At 46.7% G+C, this 9,182-nt stretch overlaps 1 protein-coding gene across 8 annotated transcripts in view; it reads left to right on the forward strand.

Annotated features, from left to right (window-relative positions):
- The window catches only part of ASPH (aspartate beta-hydroxylase), a 222,546-nt gene that overhangs the window by 210,179 nt on the left and 3,185 nt on the right, over positions 1 to 9,182 (forward strand). The window lies entirely within an intron of this gene.

Below are 9,182 nucleotides of genomic sequence, written 5' to 3' on the forward strand. Positions count from 1 at the left end.
TTGGCTAAAAATTTTAACAGCGCATATAGAATACGGTTGGAAAATGAAAGCAGAATAGAAGCCCAATTATAGAAGGCTTTGATCAGTATTTGATAGTGGGATCAGACTCTTGTCAGGAAGTTACTCTGGAAGCCATGGCGGGGAGGATGCGGGAAGGCAGGAAGAACAGTTAGCACCCTGTCATGGTGGCCCACCCAAGAAGAGCTGGACTCGGGATGCTGGAAGCAAAGGGAGAGTAATGGGCAGGTACAGGAGACCTTATGCGCGTTGACTCAAGCGTGTGGTGTAAGGGAGGGAGAGTCCAAGATGCCTCGGCCTGTGTCCATTTGGGTCAGTAGGAGACTGTTGATGCTTTAGCGAATACTGAGAACTTGGGAGGTGTGAGGCAAGTTCAGGGAAATGGGTAATGAGTTCAGTGTTTATATATATTTTACTTAAGTTGCTACTGGAAGACAGTAATGGAAACATCCAGGAGTCAGCTGGATAGAGATGCCTGGAGCTTGGGAGAGAAGCCATGTCTGGCCATAAAGGTTGGAGAGGCAGACTTAGCAGGTTCTGGAGGAAACTTGAGACTCCATGAACCCATCCACATTTAGAAGACCGAAGGAGGAAAGAGAACCACCAGGGAGGTGGGGCGGCCAAGGGCAGAGGTGGGAAGAACCAGGACGAGAATCAGAGACAGCTGGACAGGAAGAAGTTTCTCCCAAGATGAAATGGACCTTGTCAAGCCTTTGGGGACTCTGTGTACACAAGCAAGCTCTCCACCAAAGGGAAACAAGGTGAGGACGTGATGGGGGACCCAGGGAAATGGAGAGAATGCCGGGGAACGAGAGACCAAATAACCGTGGGCAGTGAAGACGGGGAAGAGCACCAGGCCTGTTTCCTGAGTACTGCCTGTGGTTAGAAGTTTGTCATTTGTTATTCCTGTCTCTGGATCTACTTCCCTCCCTCCATCCTGCCTTCCGTTTATTTTTTAAATTTTCTTGTCTGTCCTGCTTATAGATACTCTGGGGGAAAAATCACTAAACAAAAGTCCACTTATGAACCAGTAGGGAGAAAGACACGTATGAACTGATCCTTGTCATCCGAGGCCTGAGGCAGCAAGAAGCCCAGCTGGAAAGAGTGAGGCAGTGAGGAAGGGGAGCAGGTAGAGAGTGCCGGAAGCTTGAACAAGAAGCCCAGCAGGGCTCAAACTGCAGCAGCAGCACTGGGAGAGCCGCCCCAGCGGCACAACCACAGTGCATTCCCCACGCCAGGCTCCCAGCAAACGCCTGATGACCATGCTTGACAAAGAAAGGGACTGCCAGGCCCTCCCCTCAAGCTGAAAGCATGATTAGGTTAATGGTCTTCACCTACAGGAAGTAGTGTCCCTCCTGCACCAGCCTCGGTAAGCTTGAGTAAGAACGTTAACTTGGCCGCCCCTCAATTTCCACGGACTGTAAGTACCTGTTGAAAACAGTAATTTGCAGATGGTGTATTTTGCAGTGATTAGTAAAAAGTGCTTTCCTTGGGGCGCCTGGGTGGTTCAGTCAGTTTCGCGTCCGACTCTTGATTTCAGCTCAGGTCATGATCTCACGGTTTGTGACTTCAAGCTGCACATCGGGATCTGTGCTGTCAGCATGGAACCTGCTTGGGAATCTCGCTCTCTCGCTCTCTCGCTCTCAAAATAATAAATAAACTTAAAAAAAAAAATTTAAGAGTGCTCCCCACCCACCTACCTGTTGTTGGGTCAGGGAGGCGATTTTGCAGAGGATGAAGTGCTTCCTGTTCTCTCCTCCCTGAAGAGCCTACAGCATTGATGCCTTTCCACCTCCTCATGATGGCTGGTCAACAGCCTTGTCTGCGCCCCTTGTCTTCAGTTTTATGTTGTGTTACATTCTCATCCTCAGTAAGCCTTCACTCAAGAGCGGTTGGGTCAGGCCAAGTACCTCGTTACAAAACTCATGTTTTTCATAAGGGAAATGGTGCCATTTAAGTACTGTGTGATGCCTATAGGGAAAACAGCTGGGTATCTGGATGGGAGACAGGCAGTTTCTAGACTCTGAAGACAGAAATACTGAAATATGAAACCTGGAAGTGTCATGCTATTAGTGTAGAAATACTATTAGTGTGGAAAGAGAAACACATAGACCAAGAAATCAGGCTCCTTTGCGCTAGGCAACAGGAAGCAATTTTCAGAGCCTCTCGACTCCCAAAAGAGGAGGTTACTCGTAGCAATTCGTGCATCGTAGTTCTCAGGTATGAATAATCACACTGCTGTGCCTCCAGCGCCGTGTGAGTCCTGCTAGCACGCGTCTTGTTTAAATATTCCGTCACTGCAGACGAACAGCCGCGCTCTTTTTATCTGACGATGAGCTCGCAGCTACATGGCCTTTTATTGTTACAAATAAAAATGATCACTTAACATTAATAAGTGCCCTCTGACTGTAAAACTGATATGTGATGCACATTCCTTGTACGTAATTTGTAAAACAGAGAGAAGCACAATAGAAAAAAGTCAATATTATGTTTGATCTTGATACCCAAAGATACTGTCCAGATGCTTCTCCATACCGCATGTGTGTGTCCATGAGGAGGAGGAGGAGGAACACAGTAATGATCGAGAGCGTGCTTGCTGTACGAAGTAGTTCTTAGCATGCCACAGGCGCTATATTATTAACTAATCCTCACAACAATCCTAAGGGATTATTGAAATCTCTTTTGTAACTGGGGAGACTGAGGTGTAAAGATGCCAAGTAACTTCCACAAGGTCACTCAGCTCAGTAAACACTGATGTTTGTGTCAGCTTCCTGAGGCTGCCATGACAAATTACCACAAACCGGATGACTTTCAACAACAGAAAATTCATTGTCCCGTAGCTCTGGAGTCCAGAAGTCCAAAGTCAGGTGTCAGGAGGGTTGGCTTCTTCTAAAGGCCCTGAGGGAGAGTCCGTGCCCTGCCTTTCTCCTGGCTTGTGGTAGCTGCTGGCATTCCTTGGTATCTCTCGGCTTGTAGACACATGGCTCCAATCTCTCCCTCTGCCAACACAACACCACCTTCCCCCTATATCTTCTCCCCTTCTCTTTATAAACACACTTACTATTGGATTTAGGGCCCAGCCTAATCCAGGAGGGTCTTATCTCAAGATCTTCCACTTCATTACAACCATAAAGACTCTTTTTCCAAATAAGCTTACATTCACAGGTTCCAGGTGGACATACTTTTTTGGGGAGGCCACCATTCAACCCGCTACAATATCAGAACGAAGGTTTGGTCTCAAGCAGTCTGGTTTGAAAGTCTGTGTCGCCTCAACCCCACGGCATCTAACTACACATTTCTGGGCTTTTGGGGTTTTGTTGGTGGTGGCTACAAAATTAAGATCATCTTGGACTTGAAAGGCAATCAGTGTGAATGCTGGTCTTCACGGCCAAGCAGCGAGCTGGAGAATCTCCATTTCCGGGCCATTTGTGTCATCCCTGACAAGCCCTGCTTTGTGGTCTGTCAAGTGAGCTCGTTTAGGATCGCCACCCAAAGCTGAATGAACTTGAGTCGGCGGATGAATGTGCCACTGGCAAGCAGAACTCATCGTTACTCTCATGGAGCGGCCAAGTTGTTTGAGCTCCGGACGATCGCACACGGGAATTCTTTCCACTGAGTCTTCAGGACGTGCTGGAACCAGGCTGCAGGAAAGAAGAGTGACTGTGTGGCTCTCCTGGAGACTCAGGCTTGTTGCCTGCAACTTACCAGCCAAAAATATTGGACAGGACCACCAGATCGTCAGGAAAATGTGCATGGGTGTCACGTCAGCAGCACACTGAAGACATGAGTTGGCAAGACGTCCTGTGATGCCTCTTCCTGCTGCTGTGGAAATAATGGCCCTCTACCACAGCATACCTCCAGTGTTTTTGTAGCATACTCTTTCCATTAATCTCTCAAGTTTTTAATTAGGTAGATTATGTGGAAAGCCTGCTAACATGTTAACAGTGAGAGAAAGACTTAATTTTTTAAAGTCACCATGCATTGTTCATAGACAGCATTTCTTTTTTCACAAAGTGTCCAGGAAGCTAAAGTCTGAGAATTTTCCTTTGGATATCATAGCTCTTCTCTTTGACAGAATGTAACCGTCTTCCAGCCCAACTGTAACGTGACCTTACCCGTCCATAAGTCACCATCCGAGCCTGCGCACCTGGGATTGCAGGTCGAACATGGCATTTTACCTGGATGTGTTCCCTGAGTATTTGTTACTAAATAGTAACATTTTGTCCCCTTTCTTCCTTTCCTTGAGCAACTTGGTGAATTAAAGACGTCCAGTGAAGTCTCTTAACCGCTGTTCTGGTTAGCATTCGTACACGCAGATACGCAGCGATCCCTGCACGGGGAATGGCGATTCCCACATGCAGTACGACTCGTGCGCAAACATTTCGTTTGTTGAAGTGATGGTCGAGAAATGGGAAAGTTGGGATCCATTTTGCTATGGCAATATTAAATGATGTGGAGGTTCCTGGGCCAGTCCTCCAAGGCTTTTCACTCCAGCTTTAGACAACTTGCATAATCTCTCAAAGCCTCGATTTCCTCACCTGTGAGATGGGAGAAGAACAAAAGTGTATCTTTCTGTGGTTTTGAGTGTGAAAGCAGTCCACCTAGATGCAGTCCGGACGGTATTTACAGAGTGCTGTGTGGTAAAAGCACTCCGTGTGTTTGATCTTTTACTGTCCTCTTGTGGGATCGCGGTAGAAATGGGGACCTTTGTCTCTTACCTTCTAGGGAGTGAGACCAAGCACCCCTCTACCACTGGAGATGGTTCTTGTGACCTGGAGGAGGCGGGGCTTTAAGGAGTTAGGAAAGGGGAGCACGATAGGAGGCCAAGGGTGTGGAGGGATGGAACAGATACAGATGGGGACTGTGATCTGATAGGCGTGGGGCCAGGAGCGATCCCGGAGAAAGGAGGACCAGCAGGAGCCCAGCTGAGAGCTCCACACCCCGCTCCCACATTTCCCCTTTTCCTCCCCGAGCCCCCACCCTGGAACTGGAGGTCTGTGGGGACAGGGCAGCGGCATCCCATCTGGGGTCTTATGAGTCTGCCTTCCTCTGCCTTTTCTCTTCCTTGGCCCCCTTTTGGCTTTCTCGGCTGCTGGTTGACCCAGGGCCAAGAGGAGGAGGTCCAGAGCTTGCACAGAGACAGGGGAAGTCCCCGGGCCTGTGTGGAGGGGAGGGCGGCCCTGTGGCAGCCGGGCCGGGCTCTTCTGTGAGGGGCTGGGAGATGTGCTAGGGGTGCATATGCACACGATCTGTCGGGAAGAGAGCTTCCTTGTGAAGTCAGCCGTCTTTCATTGGAATTGATATGTTGACCTGAAACAAAGCAGCAAATACTATTTCTCCATTTCTCAGATGGAAGCTTAAGCGTGCCCTGTGAAATGTAGTGTGAAGACCGAAGTCCTAACCAGCAACTCGGCTCAGAGAATTAAGGGAATTTTCCTGTGGAAAGGAGCCTTAGAGGCCATCTTTCTATCTCTGTCGTTGTACCGAGGGGGAAATGGAGGCCCCTTGGTGAAGTGCTTTATCACATGGCTAGTTAGCGGCAGTCAGAACGAGAACACAGGTGTCCTAGCCTCCAGAAAAATGCTTTGTCCCGATAGATAGATAGATAGATAGATAGACAGATAGATAGATACTACATACATATATACATAGAAAAAAATGTGCATTTGTGCACGTGTGTATTTCTGTCTTCGTGTATTAGGTAGAGAGAGAGAAAAGAGTTTTACGTTACGATTCTAGTATGTGCCAGGATTTCTAATGCAGTCAGAATTGAGGGACTTCAGTAGGTCAGGATTAATAAGTACTGTGTTATGTAGCCTTATTGCTGAGCTCTTTGACCCTTTTTCTGTATTCCACTCAGCCTGTTAAATGGCTTCCAGGCCACCTCCCACAGCAGCGCAGGCGCTAAGCATGTCCCCTAGTAGTACCGTGATCTCTAGCTGAAGGTCTGGGCTCTAATGAAGCTTTTTCCACAGACGCGCAGTATCACTGCAGACATCTGAACTTGCTTCCATAGGATTCCTCTGCTGGAAAATTAGAACCCTGTCTCTTGCCTACCTCAACATTTTAGCAAGGATCACTGAGATGTGATCAATAAAGTGTTTAGGTGGCAGACTCTATAAGCACCTAGTATCATTGTTTAGCATGATTAGTGTTGACGATAATTCTGTGACACAGTGTGGTTGTTGGGTACAGTACTGCCACCATTATACCAGTATCGTTAATTATAATTACAGTAATTTGAGACACTGAAGAATTATGTGACATGACTTTGTCTTTGACCAGGTATTCTTGTATCTTTTGCAAACCAGGGAGAGGCGTGCTTCTCTCGATGCTAAGGCATTCTCAAAGCCAGATGAGGTAGCCATCTGGGGAGAGGGTGCAGCCCCCCACTCTGGTCCTGCTCTCCTGAGCCCTGAGAGAAAGGCAGGGTGCGCCCTCAGGAAACTCAAGGGCAACCCTGAAAATCTTTTCTCCAGAGGGCACCTTTCAGGTCATACTTGGAGTATAACTTAATCATATTTGGTGAAGCTTTGCTCACAAAGCAAGCGGCCTGAAAACTGTTTTCTTCACCTTGCAGTGAGAGTCTTTGTTATTCAGAAGAGATCTGAAGACCTTTGACCGATTTAGAGCTGTCGCTTTTTCTGGAAAACCTCATCCTTTCCCAAGCAAGGCATTTATCTCAAGTTAACCTCAGTCCCTCAGCCTGCACGTGGCTTGGATGGGATTTTTTTGTTCTTCCCTTTCAGGTTAATGAGGGCTACACTTTTTGTCATTTTAGCTCTCATGAGGGATTGAAACATGCCAGTTTTGAAGTATTCACAAGGAATCTACATTAAATAATTGGGTATCTTGGCAGCTTTTCTGGAAAACTGTCTGAAAGAAAATGGAAGGGCTGGGGTGCCTGGGTGGCTCAGTCGGTTAAGCGTCCGACTTCAGCTCAGGTCACAATCTCGCGGTCCGTGAGTTCAAGCCCCGCGTCGGGCTCTGTGCTGACAGCTCAGAGCCTGGAGCCTGCTTCAGATTCTGTGTCTCCCTCTCTCTGCCCCTCCCCCATTCATGCTCTGTCTCTCTCTGTCCCAAAAATGAATAAACGTTAAAAAAAATTAAAAAAAAAAAAAAAGAAAATGGAAGGGCAAAGAGAAGATAATGGGACACACTTCCCCGTGAGTTTTAGGGCCCTAAAGGAATCCAACTCTTTAGAATACCTCCCAGATTTTTGTTAAAAAAAAAAAAAAAATTTCATCAATGGTTTACACTGGTCCATACTTGACTTAAGATTTCTGAAAAGCCACAGACAGTGGTCACTCAAATTCCACCCTTAAAGACACTGGTGTTCCTGGAATAAACCAGTGTGTTTCAACACTAAAAGCTTTTCCCAATTCATGGGGAATGTAAGTTAATGAATGAGATGTTCAATAATTTTCTCCCGTAAAGCATCCCTAAGTCTTTGACTTTCTTACACCCGTCAGAATCGAGTGAAAAATATCATATTGTGCAACCTAGAATTTTGTGTTCCATTCTTTGAATTACTTCCAGTATTTTAAGTAGATTCCAGATCCTCTGCCACTCAAAAAAAACTTTGAGAACCCTTGCCATGATAGCACAAAGTGTATTTCGCAGGTCTCTGAAATTTTTGGTATCTCACCCCCTTGGAAGATTTTTGTCTTCTCAATGAGGGCCAATTCATAGGGCGTGAAGCCAAGGTTATTTTTGGTAACATTATACCACTTACATATGTTATCATCTCTATCTTTCTTTTCCCTATTTTTTTTTCTGTATTTTCCTTCCTCCTCTTTTATATTCTCTACCCTTCATCGGATAAAGACACAAAGGCTCCTGTATGCTGAGTGACCCCCCCAGGTCACACAGTAGTAAATGGCCAGTTGGTTTTAAATCTGCTTCCATTCAGGGCTGTAACCTGCCCATTGTGCTGTGCCGTTTCTCTCCCTCTTTCTCTTCCACCACATGCTCCCCTTTCCCTTCCCCCCACCTTTTTTTTTCCTTTTCTAACAGTGGTGAAACACATAACATAAAATTTACCATCCCGTTTCTAAATATCCACACAGTTCAGTGGCGCTGTGTACGTTCCTACTGTGCTGCCATCGCCAACGTCCGTCCATCCACAGGACTCCTCATCTTGTGAAACTGAACACACTGAACAACCCCCGCCCCCATCATTCTTACCATCTTTGTGAATTTGCTCTAGGTACCGCCTGTAAGTGGACTCACACCATATTTGTTCTTGTGTGAGTGCTTTATTTCACGGAGCATAATGTGCATGTTGTAGCATGGTCCGGATTTCCTTCCCATTGAAGGCTGAATGATACTCCATTGTACGCATGTTCCACATTTTGTGTACCCATTCATTGGTCCGTGGACACTTGTGTTGCTTCCGCCTTTTGGCTGCTATGGGCGATGCTGCTGTGCACACGGGCGTACTGCCGCTCCCCCGTCAGTGCACTGCCCCCCTTATCTGCTGCCTATATTTAGGCTTGTCAGCGATCCCCCATACACATTGCATAGCCCCACCAGTAACACTAAGGCCTAGAACATCACCACCAAACTGTATAAGCTATGGGCCATGCCACTTCCTTTTTCTTGTCCTTTTCTTAACTTTGCCTTTCTTTTCAAGTTTGGTTTTAATATGTGTCTAATAATATTTAATAATATATACTCTGTCTTGTGCTCTGGTGTCTGTATATTTCTGTTGTTGGTTTCACTTGGATGGAACTCCAGTAGAACTCTGAACCATAAGAGGAATCATAGTGAAGAGTCAAGCAGCCCATGTTTATTGAATGCAAGCAATTAGGCTAGGTGTGTGAGACAGCGTGTGACATGGGGTAGGAAGGTGGGGATGAGTGGGAAAGTAGGGGTCGATTCTCAACTTCAAGGAACTTTCAACTGGCAAATATTCATTTGTTTATCATTTACTTTAACGTAGAAATGTTATTGTCTGATTAATACAATGTGTCTGGGATGAATGTGCCTCTCACCACCCACCCCCCCACCCCGACCACCACTCCACAGGGACATTTGGCAATGACTGGGGATACTTTTGGATCTCATGACTGGTGGGAGAGTGCTACCGGCATCTAGTGGGTAGAGGCCAGAGAGGCTGTCAAACATATGCAGAGCACAGGACAGCCCCCAAGTTATCTGAA

The sequence above is a fragment of the Acinonyx jubatus genome, chromosome F2 (genome assembly GCF_027475565.1).
Source record: "Acinonyx jubatus isolate Ajub_Pintada_27869175 chromosome F2, VMU_Ajub_asm_v1.0, whole genome shotgun sequence".
In the NCBI taxonomy this organism is placed as follows: domain Eukaryota; kingdom Metazoa; phylum Chordata; class Mammalia; order Carnivora; family Felidae; genus Acinonyx; species Acinonyx jubatus.